The sequence below is a fragment of the Peromyscus maniculatus genome, chromosome 19, assembly GCF_049852395.1.
Source record: "Peromyscus maniculatus bairdii isolate BWxNUB_F1_BW_parent chromosome 19, HU_Pman_BW_mat_3.1, whole genome shotgun sequence".
Taxonomy (NCBI): Eukaryota; Metazoa; Chordata; class Mammalia; order Rodentia; family Cricetidae; genus Peromyscus; species Peromyscus maniculatus.
This window is the reverse complement of record NC_134870.1, coordinates 51,466,539-51,482,633: the sequence shown is the minus strand read 5'-3', so window position 1 is coordinate 51,482,633 and position 16,095 is coordinate 51,466,539.

Sequence of the window (16,095 nt, the reverse complement as noted above, 5' to 3'; positions counted from 1 at the left end):
CTCAAGTCTCAGGAAACTGAAATTGAGGCCTGATCTCTGAGAGAAGACTGAGCAGCCTGTTATGGCATCTGCCTGGTCCTTTCACTTCCATACTTTGAAATAAAAACAAAAACCAAAGCAAAACTTTACTGTAGGCATCATCCAGAATGGGAAAAACCCTTCACTGGTAGTACATCATCGGAGAGAGGATTAGTGTAAAGAATATGTGGAGAGCTCCAAAATGTAAACACCAAGAAAACAAGCAATCCAATTAAAAATGGGTTATGGAACTGAACAGAGAGTTCTCTAAAGGGGAAAGGCAAATGACTAAGGGATACTGAAAATAGTGTTGAGCATGGACTGAGCAGCTACAGCACTGTTGGCCCCTCTGGTGTGAGACAGCCACTGCTCCATCTGCTCAGCACCCAGTCTCAACTGTGGGGTAGACATCTCAGGTGAGATTCAGCTGTTGTTACTATTTCAAAGTGAGCTAATTTAATGAATTGTATGCCTAAACATTAACAAAAATAATGAATGAATAGATAATAAGTAAATAAACAAAGCAAACAAGCAAACAAGATGTTGGTCAGAGAAGCAGGTAGGTGAATGCAGACCTTCATGTCTCTATCCTCTCCTCCAAATCCAACATTCTAGTCGCATGCCCGGATCTGCAGCTGACCACCTGCTTCAGCCTCTCCTCACTCTGTCCCCATTCCCATGAAGCTAAACAGATCATGGTGTAGCACTCTGCTTTCTTCCTTCTGTTGACCCCCTAAGCCCTATGTCACAGCCCATCCCTGTTCCTAAGTGTCAGCTGCCAATATCTAGACACACTTTGTACCTGTAATCCCTAGTGGGCACCACCATTAGGATCCTAGAAGAATTTCCTACCAGGCACCACACAGTCACCACCCCTCCTAAGAACCAGAGAGGACAACAGAGTCTAAGGAAAAAAAATATTCACTCAACAAAGACAAAACCAGATAGCAACATGTACAAATACAATCTTCTCAAATCCCAATGCCTAGACACTAGCATAAAAAACATAATTGATAATAAACAGGAAATCCCTGCTCCATACTCTCTTCTTACAGCAATGTTTAATGGGATATTATCAATATTTTCTTTATGCATCACTGATACAGATTTAGCACCCCCAAATATTACCTTTTGTCAGGTGTAACTCAACTGAACTAATGGTTTTCTGAGAAATAATTTTATTCTCCCCTTAAACTTCTTAAAATATGTAGTGAAGCTGGACTCCAATTTCCATGATCTTCATCCTTAGATGCATCAGAGAAGAACTGACTCATGACTGTGCGTAAATAAAGGCATGGAAAGGAAGAATGGAGAGTAAGTTGCAAGAGAACACAGGTGCCTTTGTGCTTAGCACTGTGTTCTCTATGTTGCAGACTCAGTTATCTTCTGGTGTTGACGAGGTCCCATGTATCTTGTGCTGGTTAATTTTTGTCAACAAGAAGGACTCTATATCCTGTCAGAGGGATGTGTGCTCCTTCATGTTCATTCTGACACTCTTCACCCTAGCTGGGTAATGAAGAGTCTAGATGTCCATCAACTAATGGATGGGCAATGAAAATATGATACATATACACAGTAGAATATTATTCACTGGTAAATGACAATACAATTATGAAAATTTCAGGTAAATGAATGCATCTTGAATACATGTGAAGTGATGTAACTCAGACCTAGAGAAAGAAACACTGAGTGTTTCTATGTCATATATAGTTCCTACCTTTGAATCTTTAGATTTGAGTCATTCACTTGGAATAATAGACTCCAGGAAACTAGAAAAGAGCTACTGAAAGAAGGGAAGAACAGTCTTAAGGGAGAATATTGTGGTTGATTTTATTGTCAACTGGCCACAAATTAGAATCACTTGATATGGAGCCTCACCTGAAGAAGTGTCCTGATTGCCTTGATGGACAGTAGAAGACCCACCCAGATGCCAAGGGTAAGACAGGGGGACAGTCACTTGCCTTGTGCTGACTTGGCCTTCCCTCTCACTGCAGGTTGACTTACCCTGTCTCTGATGCTGATTCCTTCACTGATATCAGAACAAGTATTTCCAGGCTTCCATCTTGGACTCTGGATCAGTGGCTTTCCAGGAAGCTTCTAGAATTTCAGTGCCAGACTAGGACTGTGGAGGTACCAGCCTTGTGGCCTAAATAACTATGGGGTTATTGGCCTGCTTAGTGCGAGACAGCCATTGTGGGACTACCTAACTGCTGAGGCATCCCCCATCAAGTATTGAGCCACCAGCAGGGTCTCAGCCTCTTAGCTGTGTTTCATGTGTTGATATCATTCCAGTGTAAGCTGCCTTACTATATTATTACATGTTATGTATATATGATATACATACGTTAATTCCATTGATTCTTTTCCTCAGAAAACCACAGCTAATACCAAAGGGGTTGGTAGAACACAAGTGGTATGAAGATGGAAAGGTGAATAATGGGGAGAGATTAAGTGGGTAGAGTGGTAGGAGGGGAGGGCAGAGGAGGAGGGAGTGGGGGAAGGAGTCAGTAACTGAGGATGTCTGAAAACACTACACTGAATCCTGCTATTGTATGTGTGCTTAAGGAGTTCCAATGTACTTACTGTGTGCAGTAGAGAGAGGGTAATGCTCATTCAAGAAGCTATAGCTTATCAAACAGAAGCTCAGTGCCAGGTGTGGGATACCTCCCCTGGAGTTGTTGATTAGGGAGATCCCAGAGACCTCCAAACAATACAGGCTATTGCTGTTTTTCTTGATTCACCAGAACCTGATGGTAAGTTTCTATTGCTGAAGACACCATAAACTTAGTCACAAGACATTGAGAACCGATGGTACTAGCCAGAACTTCCTGATGTCTGGCTGGCATTCACAGCATTGGAGGGCACTATGCAGGCTGATGATGGAGAAAATTCATCAACCGTATTACCTGACTGAAGATTTGTTCAAAGACCAGTCCCCATGGGAAGAACACTTGCCTTCCTCTTCTACAGAACCCTTGGCATCTAAACTGACCACTGCCCCATGAAATCAAGACCCAAGATCTAGCTATGCCCTGCCATTTCCAGCTTATTTTCTTTTACTTTATCAGCTAGTTTTACAGAGCCTAATGACTGCCATGTCCCTTTACCCCAGAGTCCAGAGTCACTACTGCAGCATGCCTTGACACTGTGGGTCTGAAATGCTATCTTGTGGGCAACTATGACTCATGTTGGAATAGAGTCCTGTTCTACCAAGCACAAGTCTCTGGAGCATCTCTTTTCTGTTAGAGCCATGCCAGTCCTATACTCTGTTCCATAGGGATACAGTTATTGTCACATCCCTTCTTCTGAAATGAGCTACTGAGTCATATCTCGGAGTCACAAACATGTGTGTACATATGTATTTGTGATCTGCTCTCCTGGGCATTTAGAATGAATATAAACCTCAAGTCCTTGCTGCCACAGACCCTGAGCACAGAACCGCCTCACCACTGCAGCTCTAAACACATCTGCCCTAGAGTGGGGTGCTGCTGTGGGTTCCTATGGGCCCTTTACAAGGGCTGCTGAGGGAGAACAGTCAGCATTGATTTGTTATGAGTCTTCAAAAGCTCAATACATTGCACATAAATTCCTTATCACCCCACTGCCAGAAGAGTTTTATAAGAATTTTGCTTTCCTTTTGTCCTGAAATGTACTGTTCTTTTCTGCAAGAAAACTAAAACAAACAAAACAACCAACCAACCAGCCAAACAACAACAAAAATGAGGGATAAATCCTTCTCAGTTGTTCTCAGATTTTCAATACTAGAAGAATGATTGAAAATGGAAAGAGGTTGATTTGGTAGATATACAGAGAACTTGAATAATCTAGTCCATATGATGGTATCTTTTCCTGGGAGGCTACACTGGTGTCACAAACATAAGACTACAGTACACACTGACTAGACATTGTGTCACTTCCATGCTTCATGGCCATTCATGTGTACTCATATGCTGATCTTATATGGACTTTTAGAGGAAAGTGCACGAAAAATGTTTTCTTGTTCTTATTTAAGACATGATTGTGAGGGATTTTACCTTTATTTGATATGTTAGGTTTCATTAACTTGACACAAACCTAGACATATCTGGGAAGAGGGAAATACCAGAGTGCTGGGATTAGAGGCATGAGCCACATTGCTTCAGTTGGAAGAGGGACTTTCAATTGAGGAATTCCTTCCTTCAGATTGGCTTGTGGGAATGTCTGTGATGCATTTTCTTGATTGATAAATGATATAGGAAGACCCAGCCCACTGTGATGAGAGCCAACCCTAGGAATCTGGTCCTGAGTTGTATAAGAAAACAGTTTGAGCAAGCCCTGGAGAGCCAGTCAGTAATCAGTGTTCCTTCCCAGTCTAGTTCAGTTCCTGCCTTGGCTTCCCTTGATGGTGGACTATAACCTGACAGTCAGTTAAACCCTCTCCCCCTCACTTGACACTTGGTTAGCATTTAATCACATGAACAGAGAAACAAACTAAGACAATGTACAAATTACTTCTTGGGGCCTGTTAACACTGAACCGAGTATTGTGACAATGGCTATTTATGCCCAAACATCTTTACTCCTGTATGACTTTTCCTGGGAAGGGATGAAGAAATTTCTATTTATCCCCGCTAGTGCATTAATGACAAACTAAAGAAGAGAATCCATTTTTGTTAATGAGCCTGTGAGTTTCTTAATGTTTTATTAGAGCTTATTACTGCCCTCTGTCATCCCCTTCAGGCAGGCAACTGCATGAGGATAGCTTAGCAAACTGGGCTCCACTTGCTTTGGGTTTTACATACCCATTATCTTCTGATAATGCACTGGGCAACCCAGGACCTTCACCTGCAGGTATTATGCATGCAAATCCCCATTTTAAGACTGCACCCACCATCTTAGGATATCACCCATCCCCAATTAGGCTGCATGTGCACACCACTACAGACAATGCATAGGATTCTCTGTCCCAACAACTCGAGATCTACCCGTTTGTGTCTAGTTTCTATTCAGATGTGTCTGTGATTGAGGAGGTTGAACACATGGGCAGCCTTACTTCCATATGTCAGCACTCATTGTAAGGACAAGGCAACCCATCTTCCTTAGCTCATCTTTTGTTCTTATGGTCCCCCAATTCAAGACTACAATTGTGTTGTATGATTCTGCCTGGGGAGACACAAATGAATGTCCACTCACCCCAGCTATGCAGCCATGACAGACCAACGAAAAGACCTCTTCCAAGTCTACCTTCGTGAATAACTGCGTTTATTAGTGTGAGGGTCACTTATAGGAGAATTGACCACTCAATGGTCACTTATCACGGGAAGGTACACCTGAGAATGGCAACGATTTACCACAGCTGCAGCCATGGAGTCTCCTGCATGATTTGTAAACACCTCAGTGGGTCGAAATCACCCCCCCCCAATCCAGAATGCTTATATAACTGGTCATACAACTTTGAGAAAAGGATCATGAATCTTTTAAGTTTCTGAACTTCCTAAGACTTGTGATTTTTTTTTTTTTTTTTTTTTTTTGGTTTTTCGAGACAGGGTTTCTCTGTGTAGCTTTGTGCCTTTTTTCCTGGAACTCACTTGGTAGCCCAGGCTGGCCTCGAACTCACAGAGATCCGCCTGGCTCTGTCTCCCGAGTGCTGGGATTAAAGGCGTGCGCCACCACTGCCTGGCTCTGTTTCCAGTGTGGTCTTGAACTCGCAGAGATCCAGACAGATCTCTGCCTCACAAATGATAGGATTAAGGGTATGTGCTACCACTGTCTGGCTTCTATTTCTAATCTAGTGGCTGGGTCTGTCTTCTGATTCTCAGGCAAGCTTTATTAGGTTACACAAAATATCACCACACTGACCATTAAGTGTTCATACTTTTATGAAACATTTAAAACATGTAAGTTTACAGAATCTAATATGTCTTGGGTGATAATGGTGCATCAGTAAACATGAATGTATAAGTAACAGTCTGTCTGCAGGTGTCTTTGTTACTGAGGTGTTTCTTGGATACTGGAAGATAGTTGGAGCTTGTTTCTTAATCCAATCACTTTGTCTTAATCCTGTTACTGATGAATTGAGGCCATTTACATTTAAGATAACCATTGAGAGAAGTCTGCTAAATTCTGCAGTTTTGGTTATTATCCTAATTGGTTAGATGAATCCTGCCACCCGACTTTGTTTGCTGGCTCACTGTACTGGACATGATTCATTCCTCTGAAAGTCTCTCTTGTTCATCTGCTCCTGTAATGGAATTGTATTCTTCCCTGTGTTGTCATGGCTGATATGTCATGTTCTTTTCTTCCCTTCTGTACAGCATTCATTTAGGTACGTTCTGCAGTACTAGATTGGTAGTCATAACTGTCTGAAATTATGCTTGTCTTAAAATGTTCTTAAGTTTTTTGTCAATTTTAAAAGATATCTTTGTGAATATAGTGATATTAGCTGGCAATTATTTACAATTAGGGCTTGAAATCCACCACCCTACATTTCCCTATCACTTAGGGTTGCTGATTAGAGATTTGATGTTATTTCAATGTGTTTTCTTTTGTGAGTTGAAAAAAGAAATGATTTGGAACTTACAGTTTCAGTGGGTGTGTCCATGACTGCCATGGTGGGGAGCATGGCAGCAGGGATGCATTGTACTGGAGCAGTAGCTGAGAGCTTACAACTTGATCCACAAGCATGAGGTAGAGAGAGCTACCTGAGAATGAATGAAATGGGCTTTGAAGTTTCAGTAACACAGTAACACACCTCCTCCAATAAAGCTGAATATCCTAATCCTTCCAAACATTTCCACCAACTGGGGACCAATTATTCAAATATTTGAGGCTATGAGGGGTGCACTGCCATGTAAGCAACCATAGTCACAGTGTTTATCACATAAACAGATATCAAAGTAGGACACTTAGCCACACTATCTTTTCAAAGTCCACCTTTACCCACTTTATCTTTTCAAAGTCCATCTTTACTCATTCTATCTTTTCAAAACCCAACTTTACCCACCCTTTCTTTTCAAAGTTCATTTAATACTTAATCCTTATTTCTATCTGTCCTCCTCCCCCAGTCCTAATCTTATTGACTATAGTCCCAATATACTCCATAGTATCCTTATTTACTCTCAAGAGTGTCTGAATTCTAAGGGGCCACTGTTATGGTTAGCTGGGTGACATCTACATAGTGTTAGTTTCACACAGCTGCAGTTATTCTCCCAGGTAATATCCTACTTGGGGAGTATTATAGAGCTTACACAAGGCACACAGACCTCCTGCCTGAGAGATTACTATCTGAAGTACACGCTCAACAATAACATATCCATGTCCTGCTGGACACTGCTAATACTTCATCAGAATGAGCATAGATGATAAAAAGGAAACCAAGAAAAGAAGTGACACCACATATATAACTCCCAATGTAGTGACATAAGAAACAAAATCCAAGACTTAGAACACCTTCACAGTATTATTATTCCCACAGCAGTGGCCACAGTATTATTATTCCCACAGCAGTGGCATTTAGTGAAAGTGAGTTAGATGAAATCCCAGATAGAGAAATCAAAAGAATTATTACAAATGTGTTCAAAGACGCAAACACCTGAATGAAATAAGGAGAGCAATGGATGAAATGAAAGAGTTTAACAAAGAGAGAGAAGTAATTGAAAAAAAAAACCATTCTAAATACTCACAATGATGAAACACACATACACACAAACAAGCAAACTAAACAAAAACTAGAAAGTGTGGTTGATATATTGTGTACCCCAATAAACATATCTGGGAGTCAGAGAACAGAACAGCCATTATATTACACATAGGTTTAGGCAGTGGTAGCACACGCCTTTAATCCTCGCATTCAGGAGGCAGAGATCTGTCTGGATCTCTGTGAGTTCAAAGCCACACTGGAAATAGCTAGGCATGGTGACACAAGCCTTTAATCCCAGGAAGTAATGGCAGGAAGCAGAAAGGTATATAAAGTGTAAGGATCAGGGACTAGGGCCTTGTTAAGCTTTTAGGCTTCTAGCAGCAGTTCAGCTGAGACCCATTCAGATGAGGACACAGGGGCTTCCAGTCTGAGGAAACAGGATCAGCTGAGGAATCGGTGAGTTGAGGTTGGTGGCTCTCACTATTTCCCTGATCTCTAAGACTTTCACCCCTATATTTGGCTCTGTGTTTTTATTTATTTATTTATTTATTTATATTTATTTTTTAAAAATTTATTATATTTCATGTGCATTGGTGTTTTGCCTGCACTGGAGTTACAGACAGTTGTAAGCTGCCATGTAGGTGCTGGGAATTGAACCCTGGTCCTCCGGAAGAACAATCAGTGCTCTTAACCGCTGAGCCACCTCTCCAGCCCCTCGTGTTTTTTATTTAATAAGACCACTTAGAAACTCTAAGTATTAGAAGGGACCAAGGTAAGGAAAGAATTCCTGAACTTAAAGACCAGGTACAGGAACTGGAACAAATCAAGGTCAGAGATAAAATAAGAAGGTACTCATTGCAAAATATATGGGATATTTGGGGATACAACCCCAAAAGGCCAAATTTATGGGTTAAAGACATAGAAGAAGCAGAAGAATTTTGCTCTAAATGCATAGAAAACATTTTCAAATGAATCATAACAGAAAAATTTCCCAGAGTTAGGAAAAGAGATGCCAGTCCAGATACAGGAATCATTTAGGACTCCAAACAGACAAGGCCAGAAAAGAACTCTCATTATAACTAACACACCAAATACACAGAATAAAGGAAGTATATTGAAAGTGGCAAGAAACATCAAGTTTTTGAAACATCAAGAAATAGCTATTATTTGGCAGGGGTCATCAGAATAACACAAATTACTCAACTGAAGGTTAGGCTTAGAATGATGTACTTCAAAGATTCAACAGTAACAACTGTCAATCCAGAATACTATCCCTAGCAAAGAGATCTGTCTTAACTGATGTAGAAATAAGAACTTTCTATGATGAAAATAGGCAAAATAGAAATTTGTGAGGACTAAGGCATCTCTACAGAAGCTACTTGAAGGAATTCTATGGACTGAAGAGAACATCAATTCCAGCATGAAGCAAGCCAGAAGAATGAATAAGCCAGGCTAGAATAAAACTAAGCAAGAGAGAAGACAAACAAACCCCAAATCCAACACTGAAAAATCAACAAAAAGGAAGAAATCAATACATAACTTTCAACAGTAATTCTGAATATTGATGGTCTCCATTTCCTAATCAAAAGACTAGTAGTTTGGATCAAAAAGCAGGTTGTTACCTCCAAGATCACTTCACCACAAAAGATGGACACCATCTTAGGGTGAAAGAATGTAAAATGGTGTCCAAGCCAACGGACTTAGAATGACGCAGTGTTGCTGTTCTAATATCTGATAAAAGAAACTCCATACCAAAACTAGTGAGAAAAGACAAAGATGGTTACTTCATTCAGATTCAGGGAGTGTCAATCAAGAGGACATCACTGTTCTGTTCATTTAATCACACATGAAATGAACACAGAGGTACATTGGTGTGCTAGTTAGGTCTTGTCAGTTTGACACAATACTGGCATGGCTGGGAAGAATATCAGTTGGGGAATTCACCTCTCTCAGATTATCCTGTGGGAGTGTCTGTAGAGCATTTTCTTAACTGCTCAATAGGAAAATCTAAAAGAAGTGGATTAATTCCCAGATTCATATTACTTAGCAAAATCAAACCAGAGGAGATAAACAGTTTTAACAGGTTGTTAATAAGCAGTGAGATGAAACAGCAATTAAAAATTTCCCAACTCCAGATGGAGTCACTGGTGAATTCTATCTACACTTTCTAAAAATTCTAACACCAATGCTTCTCAAACTGTTCTATACGATGGGAAAGGAAGGGACACTCTCCTTCTCTTTCTCTGAAGCTAGTATTACCCTGACACAATTAGAAGAGAAAGAAACAACAAAAAGGGAAATTTTAGACCAAGTTCCTTGGTGAACTTAGATTAAAACTTTTTCAACAAAATGCTGAATTTAACAACATATCAAAAAGTTGATTCCCCTGGGTCAAGTTGGCTTTATTCCAGGAATGCCATTCAAACCCACAAGCAGGAGAGTCTTTACATCCTTCAGGATCTTTTTTAATTGTCTTTGCTCTGCAAGGGTAGTTCAGTGTGTGTAAATCAACAAATGTTATGAATTACATGTCTTATTTAAGGTTTCTATTGCTGTGAAGAGAGGCCATGACCTTAGCAACTCTATTATTATTATTATTATTATTAATTATTTTATGCTTTATACATCCTAACCACCGTTTCTCCTCCTTCTCTTTCAGTTCATTGCCTTCAGTCTCCCCTGCATGCCCCCATCCACTTCTCCTCTATTTCTCTCTAGAAGAGGCTGGGCCTACTGTGGATATCAACCAAACATGGCATATCAAATTGCAGTATGACTAGGCACTTCCCCTCATATTAAGACTGGATGAGGCAACCCAGTAGGAGAAGAAGGGTTCTGAAAGCAGGTCAGAGAGCCAGAGACAGCATTTGTTCCCACTCTTAAGAGTCTCACAAGAAGTCAAAGCGACACAACTGTTGTTCTCTGGTTGTCGATTCTGTCTCTGTGGGTCCCTATGAATCCAGGTTAGTTGATTCTGTGGGATCTCTTGTGGTGTCCTTGATCCCCATGGCCCTTAGAATCCTTCCTCTTCCTCTTCCTCAGGATTTCCCATGTTCTACCTAATATTTGGCTGTGAGTTTCTGCATTCATTTCCTTTAGTTTCTTGATGAAGCTTCTCTGATGACGACTGGGCTAGACACCAATCTGAGTGTAGCAGAATATCATTAGGAATCACTTCATTGACTTCTCTTTGCTAGTTGTGTTTGAATCTATCTTGGGCTCTGGGCTATCTAGCCTCTGGGTCCTGGACCACCAGGCTATGTCAAAGGTGGGTTTCCTCTCATGGCATGGGTCTTAAGGCTGGACCAGTCATTGGTTGGCCACTCCCGAAATTTCTGAGCCACCTTTACCCCTTTGTAGGCAGAACAAATTGTAGATGGAAGGTTTTGTGGTTGGGTTGTAACAAGTTTCCTCCCTCCCCCACCAAGTGCCTGCCTTGAGGAGATTTCTACCAGGGTCCAGAACAGATGCTACAAGTGGCTAAGAATTCTAATTTGAGGGATAGCAAATGAATCTAAGCACACTGAGTTCTTTAGTCCGTTCACTTTATTCTTCTAAGTCAATTCTATCTACATAGTTTCTTTTCTGTTCTCATACTTAGCTCCTCTTAGTCCCTCCTGCTCTCAGTCCCTTGTGCTGTTCTCTCATTTCTATCTAGTTCTTTCCATTCCCCGTCCTCATCTTTGTTCTTCTCAATCAATCCCCCAGTGCTGTGGGAGGACCAGTATATATACACAAGCAGTAATATTTCAGCAAAGCAATGCAAGGCTTGAAGTTTTCAGGGTCGCAGAGAGAGGTGATAAGGATCCACACATAAAGCAATAATTGTCAGCTTCCAAAAGGGGAGTGACTAAAGGGGAGTTCTCTGGTAAGGTCAACTAAAATGCTAATGCTCAAACTATAATCTAGAAATGGCTAGGTAGAATGTTAGGAGTCAATAAGTCACAAGAAAGTAAACTGTCTTTGGTGCCGCTTTTCCCAGTCATCCCAGCTGCAGCTGCTTTCTGATAGGGAGGAGGTCATATGCTAGGTGGCTAAGCAACCTATATCAGAGCATGTAGTATTTGGTTAGTAAAAGCACTTTCACTAACTTTGCTGAGGAGAAAAGCTAGGAATAGCACCTGGCTGAGGAGGAATTAAAACTTAATTTACACAAGAAAGAAGGTTGGCATTTATGCCTGCCAGGTCTTGAGGGCAATCTCCTTGGGTCAGTGGGAAGTAACTGTTTTAACTCAGTAGCAAGTGGCTAAAACATGATCCCAGGAAATTGAGCAGTAAATCTCTTAAGTTAGAATCTTGTGTATATAACCCAGGGTGAAGGCAAGGAGTTGAGGATTTAATTGCTAGTCCTTATTTTCTCTTATCTGTAAGTGAGATGAGCTAATGTTTATCTGCATTTGTCCTAGGATAAAAAGGTATTTTAGCTGATATACTTTTGTCCGGAGAATGGCCCTAGCCAGATATATGTTAATGAAAAATAAACACATCTGGGGACAGTTGTCCAATTACCCCAAAAGTATAGGGGAAGTTGTGCTCAAGATTGAGATGCAATCGTGAGATTACATATACACATAACATGGAAATACATGGTAAATGGGGAGATTCATAGCTGTTATTGCACAAGAAGTTTAAAACAGGCCGGGCGGTGGTGGTGCACGCCTTTAATCCCAGCACTCAGGAGGCAGAGCCAGGCAGATCTCTGTGAGTTCGAGGCCAGCCTGGTCTCCAAAGTGAGTTCCAGGAAAGGTGCAAAGCTACACAGAGAAACCCTGTCTCAAAAAACAAAACAAAACAAAACAAACAAACAAACAAACAAACAAAAGAAGTTTAAAACAAGACACAGCCAATTCATTCAAAAGGCAGTAATTCCATAATACCTTACATGATGGTTTCCTCTAACAGAACCCTTAGTTCTGATAGGTTGACCTTCTGAACACTAGTTGTCACTGCTGTATACTCCCATGGTCTTTTGCTACCAGTGGCTCTCAATAGAGTTGGTTTCCCAATCTCTCCACTGGAAGTCTTGCCTGGTTACAGGAGATGGCCATTTCAGGCTCCATATCCTCCATTGTTAGGAGTCGTAGCTAGGGTCACCTTCATAGATTCCTAGGAGTTTCCATAGTTTCCTAGTTGCACTAGGTTTCTAGCCTGTCCCTGAGATGCCCCCCAACTCCAGTTGTCTCTCTCAGTACACTCTCCCTCTATCCTCCCCCACCTGATCCTTCCTGTTCTCACCCCCCACACATCCACCTAAGATGTTTATTCTATTTTCCCTTCCCAGGGAGATGCATCATCCCCACTTCATCCCTCCTTGTTTCATAGCTTTTCTTGATCTGTGTATTGTAGTATGATTATCTTTTTCTTTACAGCTAATAGTCACTTATAAGTGAGTACATATCATTTTTTGTTGTTGTTGTTTTCTTTTGGGTGGGGTCTGGGTTACCTCACCCAGAAGATTTTTTACTGGGTCCATCCATTAGCCTGCAAACTTCATGGGTGATTTTTCTTTAACAGCTGAGTAACACTCCATTGTGTAAATGTACCACATTTTCTTCATCCATTCTTCAGTTGAGGGGCATCTAGACTGTTTCCAGTTCTCAGCTATTATGAATAAAGCTGCTATGAACATAGATGAGCAAGTATCCTTGTGATAGGATGGAGTGTCCTTTGGGTATACGGACCTTGACAACTCTTACAAAGGAACTAACTGAAATGGGGCTGGCTCACAGGTTCAGAGGTTTATTCCATTATTGTTATGCTGGGAGCAAGGCATCATGCAGAGAGACATGGTGCTGGAGAAGGAGTCTAGAGGTCTGCATCTGGATTACCAGGCAGCAGGAAGAAAAGGAGATAATGACCCTGGCTTGATCATTTGAAACCTCAAAGCCTACCCCCATTGCCACACTTCTTCAAACAAGGTCACACTTACTCCATCAAGGTCACACCTCCTAATAGTGCTACTTCCTGGTGGGTAACCAAGAAATTAAATCTATGAGCCTACCGTGGCAATCCTATTCAAACCACCCAAAGACTGAATGAAGGACAGGAATCATGTGATCAGTCTCCGCAGATACAAAAAAGGCTTTTCCCAAAATCTAACATTATGTTAAAAATCCCGAAAAAACTCATAATAGAAGGAATATTTCTTAACACAATAAAGGTATATAGGGCAAACCTACAGCTAGCATGTTAAATAGGGAAAAGCTCAATGTGGTTTTCCTAAGGCAAGGAACAAGACATGGGTGTTCACTTCCTCCACTCTTTGCTGGAAGTCTTAACAAGAGCAATGGAACAACAACAATCCTACACAAGAAGGAAAGAAAAGGGATGCAGACAGGAAAGGAAGAAGCCAAACTATCTCTATTTGCGGATGACATAAGTCTATATCCTAAAGACACCACTGTGGAACTCTTAGAACTGACAGACACAAAGTGGCAGGATACAAGGTTAACACACAAAATGACCAGCCTTTCTATAGACCCACAACAAACAAACTGAAAGAGAAATTGGGAAAGCAATCCTATTCACAATAGCTTGAAAAAAATAGAAAGAAAAAGAAATGCCTTGGAGTACAGCTAACCAAGGACATGACAGACCTTGCAAGGAAACTTTAAAACATTGAAGAAAGACATTGCAGAAGACACTGAGAGATGGGAAGGTTCCCCATCCTCATGGATTAGAAGAAGCAATATTGTGAAAGTGGCTGTCTTATTGGAAGCGACCTACAGAGTCAATGGAATGCCAATGAAAATTCTAAGCCTTTCTTCACAGAAAGATGAACACATTTGAAAATTCGTATGGAAGTACAAGAGATCCCTGACAGCCAAAGCAATCCTGTGTAAAAAGCATACTGCTGAAGGTATCACCATACCTGATTTCAAGTTACGCTATAGAGCCATGGTAATAAAATCAGCATGGTGCTTATAGGATCACTTCCTCTTTCAGCACAGCTCTGTCACTTCTTGTCTGTCTGTACAGACCTCCAGACCTTTATAGTTCACTAGTGTGGGAATTTAAGGCGTGTGCCACCAGTGGTTCTGTTCCCAGTGTGGCCTTGCACTCACAGAGATCCAGACGGATCTGTGCCTCCTGAGAGATAGGATTAAAGGCATGTGCTACAACTGCCTGACCTCTATGTTTGCTATAGTGGCTGGCTTTTTTCCTCTGATCCTCAGATAAACTTTACTGGGGGACACAGATAAAATATCACCACATCTGCCTCCCGGTGTGGGGGCTGCCCTCTAACTCTCCTTCCTTGTGGCACTTGAGAGAAAAGTCTCCCTAGTCCCTCTGGTCCGGTGCAGTCCACAGTCAGCTCAGCATTCTCCAAGGAAACAGAGCATCTCCACTGTGTTAACTGCCTTGTCCAGGCTCACTCAGGCTGGAACTGTGAGATGGCGAGATGGAGGGGTGAAGGTCCTGGCCAACAAGCCTGAGTTGCTGAGTTCGATGCCCTGAAGCCACACGGTGGAAGGAGAAAACCGACTACACAAGCTGTCCTTGGTCCTCTGTCCCCCAGGTACACCTGTAAGTTAAGAAAGATGAAGACTTCAAAAAAAAAAAAAAAAAAAAGAATTTAAAATGTCCGTAAGGGATTCAAACTAATTCTGACTTACTATTAATGACTTAAAAAATACGTGGCTGTTGGTTTGCTACATACAATTATGTTGACCTTGAAGAACCTATTTAATTTACATTATCTGTCAGGATTATGACAATATATAATCCACATTTTATCATATTTTTGTTAGGATAGATATGGCAATTAAATAATGTGAGTACAGAATTCCGTAATAGTCAGATTATTATCTTACTTAAATCTAAAAGCTGTCACAAGGAGAGGTATGTAGTTTAGTGTTAAAATGCTTGCCTAGCATGTACAAGGCCTGGGCTGGAGCCTTAGCCTTAAACATAATTGACTAAATATGCTATTGTATAATTAACTCATTTGTTTAAAAATTTACATATTTGTGTTCTTATATAGTAAGATTAAAATAATTTGAATATTAAAAAGGTTATTTAGAGATTACACCTCATCCCAGTCACAAAGGCTAAGATCAAACAAAACAAATGACATCAAATACTGGCAACGCCATGAGGAAAGGGTAACACTTATTTATTTTGGTGAGGGTGCAAATTTGTATAGCCATTGTGGAAATTAGTGTGAAGTGTCCTTAAACAGCTAAAAAATTACTACCCTATGATCCAGCCATATCACTCCCCCCACAGATCCACAAGAGTCCATTTCCTTCTCTAGAGACTCTTGTAGGTCCATCTCTATTAGGAGACAGAATCAGCCTACCCGTCCATCAGCTGATGAATGGATAATGAAAGGCCCAGAGAGTCAAACATTGCATATTCTCCCTCATGTGTGGGGCAGAGGTTTGAATTTTTAGATTTGTGTGTTTAATTCAGAGTAGACCCCAGGAAGTCAAAAAGTCCCCTTGAGAAGGTTGGGGG